The sequence below is a fragment of the Pan troglodytes genome, chromosome 2, assembly GCF_028858775.2.
Source record: "Pan troglodytes isolate AG18354 chromosome 2, NHGRI_mPanTro3-v2.0_pri, whole genome shotgun sequence".
NCBI classification, from domain to species: domain Eukaryota; kingdom Metazoa; phylum Chordata; class Mammalia; order Primates; family Hominidae; genus Pan; species Pan troglodytes.
Window position 1 is genome coordinate 183996855 of NC_086015.1, and position 14509 is coordinate 184011363.

Here is a 14509-nt window from a genome sequence, read left to right on the forward strand (position 1 = left end):
GCTACTCAGGGGATTGAGGTGGGAGAATTGCTTGAACCCGGGAGGTAGAGGTTGCAGTGAGTCAAGATCACACCACTGCACTCCAGCCTGGGCAACAGAGCGAGACTCCGTCCCAAAAAAAAAAAAAAAGTTCATTGATCACTCATGGAAGATGATACAGAATGAACTAATCACACTGAAAGCTGATTAATAAAGGAAAAGAATATTTTGTCTTTCCTATATGAAAGGTACTGCTGGATAACCAAAAGTTGTAAGGGGAAGTTAATCTTTATAGAAGAATTTCAACCAATAAATGAAACACTGATTAAAAAATAGAATATTAACATTTTGTAACCACTAATGATATAATGGATCTATTCTAAACAATGACCATCAACAGTTGTTCACATCACAAAAAGGAGAGACAATCTGACTTTCTGTGCTTCCTGATGAAAGTACCCAACACTTTCCATAAACTATTCCTATAAAAAAGCAAACCTGAACAAAACCAAGTTAAGCCTTCAGCTCAAACTACCAATTTACAGGAAATTAGGGGGACAAAAGAAAACTACAAGGCAAATGTTTCTTCAACAAATATATTTGGGATGAGGGGAATAAGAATGAGAATGATTAAAGAAATTTAAGATATTTGTCAACATTTGCCATTTACAGACTTTGTGTGGATTCTTATTTAAATTGACAGTGAAAAAAAGAAAAAATTATGTGACAATTTATAATAATTTCATAAATATTTTAAGAGTCTTTATTGTTTTAGAGATACATACACAAATAAATATGCATAAAATGGTATGGTGTTTAGAATTCACTTCCAAATAATCTAGTTTGAGGCATGGTGGAGTGGGTGGCAACATAAATGAAACAAGATTAGCCATGCTAATTGTTGAAGCTAGGCATTCTATTTTTATATATATTATAAATTCTTTATATTAAAAAAAATTTTTTTAAAGTTTAAATGCGTGTCCTGTTTCTGTTTGAACTGTGGGGATAGAGATGCCATTTACTAACTCTGTAATATTTTGAGAAGGACCAATTTGCAAGTGGGGAAGAGATCTAGAAGGAGGAAGATTAATAATTTAACTTTCAGTTCTGAACATAATTCGATGTATCTGAGAGACATCCAAGTGAAGATACTAGTAGTCAGATATATACAGTCTGAGCCTCAGCAGAGAGACCTGGACTAGAGATATAAATTTAGGATTTGTCAGCATGTGGATCGGAATTGGTGCATTACATAGAGAACGAATATGCTACAGAATAAAAACAATTAAAAATACCAGCCGGGCGCAGTGGCTTACACCTGTAATCCCAGCACTCTGGGAGGCCTGGGTGGGTGGATCATTTGAGGTCAGAAGCTCCAGACCAGCCTGGCCAACATGGTGAAACCCCGTCTCTGCTAATAATACAAAAATTAGCCGGGCATGGTGGCAGGCACCTGTGATCCCAGCTACTCGAGGGGCTGAGGCAGGAGAATCGCTTGAACCCAGAGGCAGAGACTGCAGTGAGCCGAGGTCGTGCCACTGCACTCCAGCCTGGGCGACAGAGTGAGACTCCATCTCAAAAAACAAACAAACAAAACAAACAAACAAACAAACAATCCAAATGTAGTGTTCTAAAGTCCTTTTTTTTTTTTTTAAATGGAGTCTCGTTCTGTCGCCCAGGGTGGAGTGCAGTGGCATGATCTCAGCTCACTGCAACCTCCACCTCCCAGGTTCAAGCGATTCTCTCCTGCCTCAGCCTCCCAAGTAGCTGAGATTACAGGCGTGCACCACCACGCCCAGCTAATTTTTGTATATTTTTAGTAGAGATGGGTTTCGCTATGTTGACCAGGCTGGTCTTGAACTCTTGACCTCAAGTGATCCACTCATCTAGGCCTCCCAAAGTGCTGGGATTACAGGTGTTAGCTACTGCACCCAGCCTACATTCTTTAAATGTATTCATTTAATCCTCACAATTATCCCATGAAGTAGTGACTATTATTATTCTCTTTTATATTTTAGGAAGCTGAGACACACAGAGTTTAAGCCTTGCCTGTAGTGAGTTCAAGCCCTGTAACCAGGATTTGGATCCATGAAGTCTAACTGTGTAAAAACAGAACAGCCCAGGATTGTTACCTAAATAGCTCTAATATCTAGAGGTAGAGATAGCTAATGGTAGAAAAGGAGAAGAGAGAAAAGGGCTCTGAAGAAGCAGCAGCCAAAGAGGTAAGAGAGAAACAGTTTAAACAAATGTCAGCATAAGCCAAAAGAAGAGCACATTCAAGAAAGAGGGAGTCACCAGTGGTATTGAATGGTGTGAGGTCAAGGAAAATGCATACTAAAATTAATTCTATTACTGGTAGCAAACTCAGCTCATGACTCATAGTTGTTTTTTTTGTTTGTTTTGTTTGTTTGTTTCCTTCAGGATACTTTACTAGAATGACTTATGGTATTATTCTAACTTGATAAATAGAAAAGAAATGCTTTTGTAATAGCTTCTACTATAAACATATCTTGACTTAAAATACATGAAATACACAAATCCAGACACTCAAAATATAATTTAGAGAGAATTTTCCTGTGGCTAACAATAGAATTCCTCACTGAAATTATTCATCCTAGCATTCTTTTATATGGGATTTCTCTTAATACATTTAAAATATGATTTAATTTTTAAATCAGTAGGACATAAAATTTTAAAGACACATTTGTTGTACACCTGTATGATTTTTACACATTGTAGTATTTGCTAAGATTAGGAAGACTTTAAATTTTCAGGAAGAATGAAGCTTAAGAGCGATTAAAGGAAAATGATTAGCTTTTCCTAGCACTCAAAGATTATCTTCTTTTAATTTTCAAATCTTAGTTTCAGTTTTAGTGAATAAATTGTTAGCATTTATGTTCTTGGGTTTTCACAGGGAATCTTTACATTCTCAAGAAATTTATGTGTGATAAGGATAATATAGTAAAGAGAACTTCATTTTCATCTGCATATATGCAGTTCCTAAAGAATCTTCAAGCACCAAGTGCATCACACATGGTGAAAAATGGATTACAGATATTCCTGTCAAAGGATATATTTGTAATTATCAATGTAATATTAGCTTATGTTTTAACTTTCATCAAAAAATTATATATACCATATAAAGTGTTTTTTGGCTTGAATTTTTACAACCTTTACAACAATATTAGAAAATGGGAGACAGTTACTTTCCTATCTATGTGCGTTTGATTTAGATGCAATTATTAGCACCTGTCTTTAATCTGAGATAAATGAATAGAGGAAAACGGCAGGATGCTCGACATGAACTGCATGATCTGAGGAAACCTATGAAAAACCAATATACTACTTTTCTTCCCTAGTAACTAGAGTAAAATGGAAATAATAGCTATGTTGGAGCTGCCAACTGTAGGACTAGATCAGGGTCGTCGCCTGGCACAGTGACTGTTATATACTAGGTTCAGTAGATGACTGTAGAACAGACAAAGGAACAAATAAATGAATAACAAATGACGATTGTGTTTGCACCAGTAATGAGAAGAAGGAGGAAGTGTGTTAAATAACAGCCAATTTGTACTGTATGGCTATCATGTGTTTAGCACAGCAGATAATCATAAAAGCTGAGATTTACTAATGCTTACCATGTGCTCTACTACCTACCAAACCATTACTAATTGAAGCCTCGATAGGTGGCATTATTATCATTATCCCTCATCATTTCATCTTACAAATGAGTACTCTGAAGCAAAAGAGGTTAAGCAACTTTCCCTAAATCACAAAGCTGGTAAATGATAGTTTTGGGCTTTGAGCAGCTTATGTTCAAAGCCTGCTCCTTTAACTACCAGGCCACAGTATACATTCCATATAGTTAAAAACTATATGTTGTATTTGCTGAAATCCTTGCAGTTCCACCACAAATCCTACCAACAGCTTTATTTGCCACTTTAGGAAGATATTTGTCTTCCAGAATCACTGACTTTCAGAGCTAGGTAGCAGCCCAGAGATCAGTATAAAGTAGTGGCCAAGTACATGGGCTTTGGCGTCAGGCCAGATGCAAACCTGGCCTTACCCTGTACCAAAAATTTCTTTTTGTTTTTGTTATTTGTTTGAAGCCCACTACGTTTTGTTGTAATTGGTGACTCACCGTTAGATAACACAATTACCCATAAATCGGCTGGCTTTCAGGAGAACATGTCTTGAAGCACAGTTGAACTTGAATCTTTTCTGGGTCCTCCTGCTGGGCCATGCTGGGGAGCCGCTCCCGCTGCCTCAAGGCCTCTAGGCCCTCCAGGTTGGGCTGGTGGCAGCGGCTGCGCATGACCATAACCCGCTGGCCCTGGGTGATGGCGCGGCTGTGGCAGCCCAGCCGAGCCTGATCCCGGCACATCCAGTACACCTTCTCCCCGGCCGCCTTCTCCTTCCTGTAGAGGAAGGACTCGGGCACCAGGAACCTGTCCCCCAGGGAAGTCCTCAGAACTCCAGGGGCCGGAGGGGTTCTGGGCAGTCCCACTGCGCCAGGATGGAGAAGTGCTCCCGCTGCCGCCGTGCCTCCAGGCCACCCACGTCCGGTGGGCGGCAGTGCCTGCGCATCACCATGACCCGTCGGCCCTGGGTGATGGCGAGGCTGCGGCAGCCCATGCGGGCCTGGTCCCGGGAGGTCCAATACACCTGCTTATAGAGGAAGGACTCGTATACCAGGAAGCTGCCCTCCAGCGGGGTCCGCAGGAACTCAGGGCTTCCGGGGTCGGCATTCATGTCCTGGTCCTTGTCCAGGAATCCTTCCAGGGCTTGGGGATGGGTTGGCAGCTCCTGGTCTTCGACCTTTGCTCGCTTTCTGGGCCGGGGCCTGGTGAGAGTCAGGGGGCCGGGGCCCCTGAGGCAGAGAAGACTGTTCACGCCTTGGAGGAGAGTGTCCACTTGGCTCCCAGGGCCGGCCTGCACAGCCTGCAGCGTCTCCATGGCCTTCTCCTGCTGCCGCCGGGCCTCCAGACCCTCCACGTCGGGCGGGTAGCAGTGGCCACGCATCACGGTCACCTGCTGTCCCTGGGTGATGGCCCGGCTCCGGCAGCTGTGCAGCGCGTGGTCCCGGCAGGTCCAATACGCCTTCTCCCGCACGGCCTTCTCCCGCTTGTAGAGGAACGACTCGTGCACCAGGAAGCTGTCCCCGTAGCACGTCCTCAGGAACTCGAGGGGCCGGGCCTGTCCCAGGCCCAGGATCGAGCACTTCTTGGGCGTCAGGCTCAGCAGCTACAGGATTCGGGGTCCGTCGTCGTCCTCCGGGCCGGCTTGCGCAGCACCAGCCCAGGGGTGGGCTCTGGCTCCGGCTCCTTGGGGCACTGCCACACGCCCACCCCGTCCAGCGGCTCCTCCACTCGGCCTCCAGGGCCCCCAGGACCCCGGGGATCTCCCAAGACCTCTGGCAGGGCCAGGCTGGGCAGCTTCTCCCTCTGGCGCCAGGGCTCCAGGCCTTGCTCATCGGGCGCTTGGCAGCGGCCCCGCATCACTGTGGCCCGCAGACCTCGGGTGATGGCCTGGCCCCGGCAGCCCAGCTCAGCATGCTGGCGGCACTTCCAGTACACCTCGTCCCCGACAGCCTTCTCCTGCTTGTACAGGAAGGACTCCAGCATCAGGAGGCGGCCCCCAAATGGTGTCCTCAGGAACTCCAGGGAATGGGGGGGCTGTGTCCAGCTTGCTGCTCTTCTGTTCAGGCATCTGGGGGGCTGGCTGGACCACCCCTCCCTGCTCCTCAGCTGGCAGGATATGCAAGGTGCTGGCGAGGGTGGCGGGGCCGGCCATCTCCAGGGACAAGACACAGTGCACTTCCTGGGGCTTGAAGCCCACCCCAACGTCATCTTGGTCAGAGGCCGTGAGCAGGACCAGTTTGGAGAACTTCCCGGGCTTCCTGAGGCTGCCAGGGTGACGTCCGTGCCTGGATCGGGGGACGGCTCCTGCCCAGCCTTCCCACTCTCGCCCTCCGGCTCACTGGGCTTGGGCAGGGGCATTCCGGGACCCAGGGCCTGTCCCTCAGGCCACGCTCAGCGCCCCCGCAAGGAACCTGGGGTCCAGCGGTTCCGCTCATGTGCCCGAGCTGTTGCTATTGCTGCCTCGGCTGGTCGTGGTGGGGCTGCGGTGGTGTCTGGAGAATCCCTAGGTCACCACAGGTTCCCTGGGTTCCAGCCTTCACAAGTGAGTGAGAGCCGCCACCATCATCCCCCATACCTGGTCACGGCGCTGGCTTGCTGGGCAGGAGACCCGGGTGAAAATTCTGTAACTTCTCTGGGCTGGTTTCACCACCGCAGCGGAGCCCTCCCTCTCGGGCGACAGCGCTGCGATGGGTCCCTCAGCCTCTGCTGCTGCAGCAGCAGGCGTCGACCTCGAGGCCCAGGCAGCCGCCGCCACCCCGACCCCGGCTCCTACTCCCCATCCCTGACCTGTCCCTCGGGAGCGAGCCCCATCCAAAAATTTCTTAAAGGTCTATTATTATTTTACTTTGGAAAATGAGGCAAATATAGTGAGAAGAAAGCAACTATGTACTGCTTACGAGGTATTGACTATATTAGTTCAAGTTCCCACCTACTGCTATTAAATTTTGTCTCAGTCAGCAAGACAAGGCAATCTAGTCATTAAGAAGCGGGTCCCTGCTTTTAATGAGTGGGCCTCAGTGTTAATAGTTTCTTACTTTTGATGTTTTAACTTCATGGGAAATGGAGCAGTAAGAAGCTGGCCCATTTTTCTGAAAACAGAAGGGGAAATTCGAGACTGTAACAATATTGAACCCTAGTCAGCTTCTTTTTTTTTTTTTTTTTTTTTTGACAGAGTCTTGCTCTGTGCCCAGGCTGGACTCCCAGGCTGGAGTCTAGTGGCACAATCTTGGCTCACTGCAACCTCCACCTCCCAGGTTCAAGCAATGCTCCTGCCTCAGCCTCCCGAGTAGCTGGGATTACAGGCACCCACCACCACACCCAGCTAATTTTTGTATTTTTAGTAGAGATAGCGTTATGCCATGTTGGCCAGCCTTAGTCCAGAAATTTTCAAAATGCAATTCACATACTCCTGAGATCTCCAAGACCATTTCAAGAAGTCTGCAAGGCCAAAGCTGTTTTTATGATAGTTTTTAAAACTAAGATGTGATTTTTCTTCATTATGCTGATAATTGCCAGTGTTGCTAAGGCAATGGTAGGTAAAACTGTAGGTTCCTTAGAAAGAATCAAGGCTGTGATACCAAACTACACTGGCAGTTATCACATTCTTCACCATCACGCACTCACAATAAAAATAAAATGTCAGTTTCACTTAATCATATCCTTTATAAAGCAATAAAAATGATTAACTTTATTAAATCTAGACCCTTGAGTATATGTCTTATTAATATTCCGTATTACAAAATGGGAAGTGCATATGAAGCATTTCTACCATATATTGAAATATGATAGTTGTCTCTAGGAAAAGAAACTCATGCAACTGAGTTACAAATGGAACCAGCATACATTTTCATAAAACATCATTTTTACTTGAAAAAAAAGACTGACAGACAAATGATGAATTTTCAGATTATTTGGCAGACTTTAATTTTAATGGACAAAGTAAGCCTGTCGTTTCAAGAAAAACAACAGATGGTATTTATTGCCTATGATCAAAATGTGAGCTTTCAAGAGAAAATTTAAATTTTAGAAATCTTGAATCTACTGCTATGAACTTGATAGTTTTTCAACACTTACAAGCTTTTCTGATGAGATTAGTGGTGATATTAACAAAATAATTGCTGATATTGTATAAGGAAATGGGTCAAGATTCAGAAAATCTGAATAAGTCAGTGAACTAATATTTTTATCATTGAATGATGTTACAAAATCATGCATGAGTAAAAAACCCATTCTAAGTTCAAAACAAATAAGAGGATTTTAAACACAACCACATACCTAAAATTTATTTATATAGTTTAAGGTTCTACAGTACGATTAACCTTTAAGAAACTAGCTCTTGGGTGGGCATGGTGGCTCTCGCCTATAATCCCAGCACTTGGGGAGGCCAAGGCAGGCAGATCATAAGGTCAGGAGTTCGAGACCAGCCTGGCCAACATGGTGAAACCCTGTCTCTACTAAAAATACAAAAATTTGCCAGGCGTGGTGGCGGGTGCCTGTAATCCCAGCTACTCAGTAGGCTGAGGCAGGAGAATTGCTTGAACCCAGGAGGCAGAGGTTGCACTGAGCCAAGATCGCTCCATTGCATTCCAGGCTGGACGACAGAACGAGACAGGACAGGACAGGAAAGGAAAGGAACCGAACCTCTTACAGAGGTTTGATATAGTGTTAAAAATGAGAAAACAGTAACAGACAGAACAAGTGAATAGCCCACTATCAGAAATAAATTGCTGAGGATCTGAGATGAGAAACTTGGCTCTTAAATTCCCTACCTCCCAGGAAAAGTTTCTACTAATATCACAACTGTATTATTAGTATTTAGGCTTTTTAAGATTCTGAAGAACATAGCGCCAACTTGATCCCCAATCATCAGAACTTAAAATTTAGAAAGAATTGGTCTACAAAATAGTTTCCAACTTTTTAATGCTAAAACACTTTGAGGATGTCTACATGGAGTGTTTATATCGTAAGCATCCATTGACAAAATACTGTAAGAAATTATATTTAGTCTTTGGCAACATGTGATGTGCATTTTGATTCAGGTTATCCTTTCTTTTTTTGTTTGAGATGGAGTCACTCTGTCACCCAGGCTGGAGTACAGTGGTGCGATCTCGGCTCACTGCAACCTCTGCCTCCCGAGTTCAAGCCATTGTCCTGCATCAACCTCCCCTCGTAGCTGGGATTACAGGCACCCGCCACCACACCTGGCTCATTTTTATATTTTTAGTAGAGACGGGATTTCACCACATTGACCAGGCTGGTCAAGAACTCCTGACCTAAAAGATCTGCCTGCTTTGGCCTCCCAAAGTGCTGGGATTAGAGTGAGCCAACATGCCTGGCCCAAGTTATCCTTTTTAAGCATCCAAATCCCATGAATTGGAATTCAAAGGTTGCAATCTAAATCTTTGAAAATGCTAATAACAGAGGTAACCCTCAGATTCAGACTAACACAGAAGGCAAAATTTGTCCCATCAGCTATGGAGAAATCTGAATTTATTTGTATTTTTATTGTAAATGTATGCGAAGAAGAGCCAATTTTCTCAAAATAAATCTGGTGCGTTTTCAACATTCTAGTAGCTTGGGACTGTGGGAGAAATACAACTGTCTAGTCTCCTTTGTGAAGGTATTACTACTCCGGTTTTAACCAGTGATCCAGATATATCTCATTCCTACCCAAAGATAAAATAGCACCATATTATTCCATTGCCAAACCAAACCTGGAATTGAAGCAGGGAGGAGATGCAAAGTAAAAATGGCCACATGCAAATATAAGGTATTCTGTGTCTAGCCTCATTCTGCCTAAGACTTAGAATCGGAATTTCAGAATCAGCAGAAGTCTTACACATAATTTAGCCAATTATCCCTTTTCAAAGATGAGGAAACTGTGGCCCAGAAAAATTAAGTGGCTTGCTCAAGTTTTTACAGTAAATTAATGCCAGAGATAAGACGACAACATGGGCTTTTGTCTGTACCACAACTTGATCATCTAATTGCTTTTTTTTTTCTTGATTGTCAGTTTTCTATCTCTAAACCTACATTGAGGTTTTCCTAACCACAACAAAAAGGAAACAGCATGCTAAAGAATTGGTTAAATCGAATCAAGGAATTCTATTTACTTTCAAAAAATAAAAGAAACTCTTGTTAAATGCTAAGAAGTTTATAATAGTATAGTCAGTTGACACAGGTTCTCAGGTTTCAATTACGGAAAAACATATTGCCCAAGTCTGCAAATGCTATCCTAATTTATCAGATTACTTACTTAGAAAGCGTGCTTTTGATCTGCTCTTCCAAAGAAGAACAAATGTACAGACTTCAATACTTAATAAAGTTGAAAGCTTCTCCCTGGGGTAACTGAAATTTTTATCAAAGGGGCGATAGACCTGGTTGCAGCTGTAACAAAGAAGTGCCATATAAAGCCAAGTGGAAAGCAGTTATGTATCATTGGTGGTAAAGGGCCATTGAACATGGTCATATTAATTGGAATCTATTGCGCAGGACATTCCACTACATGCTGAGCAAATGACCCTGAAAGTTTTGAGTCTCTCTGGTGTATAAAAAAGTTCAGACGTAAAAATAATCATACAGATGGTGGATTCTCTATCCTTGAATGGACATAGCTACCCTGAGATCTGGGTGGCTGGAAATTTCTTTTTTAAATAATGCCCTTTGAGTGAGTCCCCATATATGCATCTTCTTTTACAACCATTTGAAAACTTGTCTTCTAATAATTTCACACAGCGCTTTCAGTGTAGCAACATTCAAAAGAATGAAACTAATGAAACACAGCAACTTCTACATTTTCACTTTTGTGCTTTGGGAAAATTCTGATTAAAAGATATAAGACAGTTCGAATTGGAATTTCATCATTGCCCCCAAAATGAATAACTTCTAATCAAATAGAAAAATTAGAGAAATTGAAAGCCAAGGTAATATGGAACACGTTTCAGATACATCAGGATGCAAACCTTATGCACCTACAATTTAAATTATTTTATCCTCAGATGCTATATTGTTCTGGATTTCAGGTTATTTGTAAAGAGTAATCACTATATTTGCCTTTTAGGCAGATGCTGTTCCAGACCTTCATCACAGCCACTTTATCTTATTCGTTAAACTAAATATTAAAATAAACCCCCAGAAGATATCATAATGTCAATAAATAATAATCTTAAAGTGCTAGAAACATTGTCGGGATATGTCAACTGATAAGAATAATCCATTTTTGACATAGCTACACAATAATACTGGAAGACTTCAATACCCCATTGATGGTATTACATTATCAAGGCAGAAAACTAACAAAAAAATTCTGGACTTAAATTTGGCCCTTGGCCAATTGGTTCTAATAGACATCTACAGAATACTCCACCTAATAACCACAGGATATGTATCTTCTCATCTGCACATGGTACATACTCTCAAATCTATCACATTCTCAGCCATTAGGCAAGTCTCAACAAATTCAAAAAATTGAAATCATACCAAGCATATTCTCAGACCTCAGTGGAATGGAAATAGAAATCAACACCAAGAGGAACTCTCAAAACCACACAGTGACATGGAAACTAAATAACTTGCTCCTGAATGGCTTTTGGGTAAACAGTAAAATTAATGCAGAAATCAAAACATTATTTGAAACAAATGATAATGGAGACACAGCATGACAAAATCTCTGGGATGCAACAAAGCAGTGTTAAAAGGGAAGTTTATTGTACTAAATACTTACATCAAGAGGTTAGAAAGATCTCAGATTAACACTCTACCACTTAAAGGGACTAGAAAAACAAGAACAAACTAAATCCAAAGTAAGCAGAAGAAAAGAAATAATTAAAATCCGAGTAAAACTAAACAGAATTGAGACCCAAAAAACACAGAAAGAATCAACAAAACAAAAAGTGGGTTCTTTGATAAGATAAACAAGACCAATAGACTGCAAACTAGATTAACAAAGAAAAAAGTGAGAAGATTCAAATAAACACAATCGGAAATGATAAAGGTGGCATTATAACCGATTCAACAGAAATACAAAAGATCCTCAGAGACTACTATAAACACATCTATGCATGCAAATTAGAAAATCTAGAGGAAATGGATAAATTCCTGGAAACACATAACTTCCCAAGATTGACAGGAAGAAATTGAAACCCTGAACAGTCCAATAACAAGTTCCAAAATTGAATCAGTAATTTGAAAAAAAAAAAAAAATCCACAAACCAAAAAAAGCTGTGGACCAGATGGATTCACAGCTGAATTCTAGCAGACGTAAAAAGAGCTAGTACCAATCCTACTGAAACTATTTCAAAAAACTGAGGAGAAGGAACTCTTCCCTAACTCATTTTACAAAACGAGTATCATCCTAATACCAAAATCTGGCAAGGACACAAGGAAAAAAGAAAACCAAAGGCCAATTAAACCTGATGAACATAGATGCAAAAATCCTCAATAAAATACTAGCAAACCAAATCTGGCAGTGCATTGAAAAGTTAATTCATCATGATCAAGTGGGCTTTATTCTTGGGATGTAAGGTTGGTTCACAATACACAAATCAACAAACGTGATTCACCACATAAACAAAATTAAAACAAACTCATATGATCGTCTCAATAGATGCAGAAATATTTCAATAAAATCCAATCCTTTCATGAGTAAAAAAAAACAAACCTCAAGAAACTAGATATCATGGGATAATACCTCAAAATAATAAAGGCATCTGTGACAAATCTATAGCCAACATCATACTGAATGGGCAAAAGCTGGAAGCATTCCCCTTGAAAACTGGAATAAAACAAGGATTCCCACTTTCACCGCTCCTATTCAACATAGTACTGGAAGTCATAGCCAGAGCAATCAAGCAAGAGAAAGAAAGGAAAAAAAGGTATTAAAATAGGAAAAGAGGAAATCAAATTATCTCTCTTCACTGACAATATAATTCTATACCTAGCAAAATCCTAAAGACTCCACCAAGAGACTCCTAGACCTGATTAACGACTTCAGTAAAGTTTCAGGATATTAAAATCAACATTCAAACCCCAGTAGCACTTCTATACACCAATAACATTCAAGCTGAGGACCAAATCAAGAATGTAATCCCACTTATTGTAGCCACACACAAAAAAACTAGGAATACACCTAACCTTGGAGATGAAAGATCTCTACATGGAGAACTACAAAATACTGATGAAATAAATCATAGATTACACAAATAGAAAAATATTCCATATTCGTGGATTGGAAGAATCAACATTGTTAAAATGCCCATAGTGTTAAAAGCAATCTACAAATTCAACACTATTCCTATCAAATGATCAACATCAGTTTTCACAGAATTCTGAAAAACTATTCTAAAATTCATATGAAACCAAATAAAAGAGGCCAAATGACCACAGCAATACTAAGCAAAAAGAACAAAACCGGAGGCATCACATTACCTGACTTCATACTACAGTTTGAAGATGATAGTAACCAAAAACAACATAGTACTAGTACAAAAATAGACACATAGACCAATGGAACAGAATAGAAACCCCAGAAATAAAACCACATGCCTGCAACCAACTGATCTTTGACAAAGTTGACAATAACAAGCAATGGGGAAAAGACTCCCTATTCAATAAGTGGTACTGAAAAATCTGGTTAACCATATGCAGAAGAATAAAACTGGACTCCTTTTTTTACCATAAACAAAAAGATAAAAAATTTAAATGTAAGACTGAAACCTTACAAATCTTAGCAGAAAACCTAAAAATATCCTTCTGGGCATCGGCCTTGGCAAATAATTTATGACCAAGTCCTCAAAAGCAATTGCAACAAAAACAAAAATTGGCAAATGGGGCCTAATTAAACTAAAGAGCTTCTGCACAGCAAAGGAAATTATCAACAGAGTAAACATACAACCTAGAGAATGGGAGAAAATATTGGCAAACTCTGCATCCAGTAAAGGACTAATATCCAGACTCTATAAAAAACTTAAATCAACAAGCAAAAAAACAAACAACCACATTAAAATGTGGACAAAGAACATGGACGGGCACTTCTCAAAAGAAGACATGCAAGCAGCCAACAAACATATGAAAAAATGCCCAGCATCACTAATAATCAAAGAAAGACAAATCAAAACCACAACGAGATACCATCTCACACCAATTAGAATGGCTATTATTAAAAAGTCAAAAAATAACAGATGTTGGCAAGGCTGTGGAGAAAAGGGAATGTTTACACACTACTGGTAGGAAAGTAAACTATAAGGTTGGTGCAAAACTAATTGTGGTTTTTGCTATTAAAAATGGCAAAATAGTTGAGCCACTGTGAAAAGCAGTTTGGAGATTTCTCAAAGAACTAAAAATAGAACTACCATTCCACCCAGCAATCCCATTACTGGGTATATACCCCCCCAAAAATAAATTGTTCTACCAAAAAGACACATGCACTTGTATGTTCATTGCAGCACTATTCACAATAACAAAGGCATGTAATCAGCCTAGGTGCCCATCAACAGTGGGTGAGATAAAGAAAATGTACATATACACCATGGAATATTATGCAGCCATAGAAAAGGACATCACGTGCTTTGCAGGAACATGGATGCAGCTGGAGGCCATTATCCTAAGCAAATTAACACGGGAACGAAAACCAAATACCCTATGTTCTCACTTACAAGTGGGAGCTAATCATTGAGTGCATGTGGACACAGAAGGGAACAATAGACACTGGGGACTCTGAAAGAAAGGAAGGAGGGAGGAAGACAAGGGATATAAAACTTCCTATTGGGTACTATGTTAACTATGTAGGTGACAGGATGAATAGAAGCCCAAAACCTCAGCATCACACAATATACCCTTGTAACAAACCTACACATGTAACCCCAGAATCTAAAATAAAAATGGAAATTAAA

General features: G+C 41.0%; 1 protein-coding gene and 1 pseudogene across 2 annotated transcripts in view; both read right to left on the reverse strand.

Moving 5' to 3' along the window:
- The window catches only part of CCDC39 (coiled-coil domain 39 molecular ruler complex subunit), a 260910-nt gene that overhangs the window by 214342 nt on the left and 32059 nt on the right, over positions 1–14509 (reverse strand). The gene's annotated exons all lie outside the window — the stretch shown is intronic.
- On the reverse strand, positions 4046–6072 carry LOC471013 (FLYWCH-type zinc finger-containing protein 1-like; annotated as a pseudogene).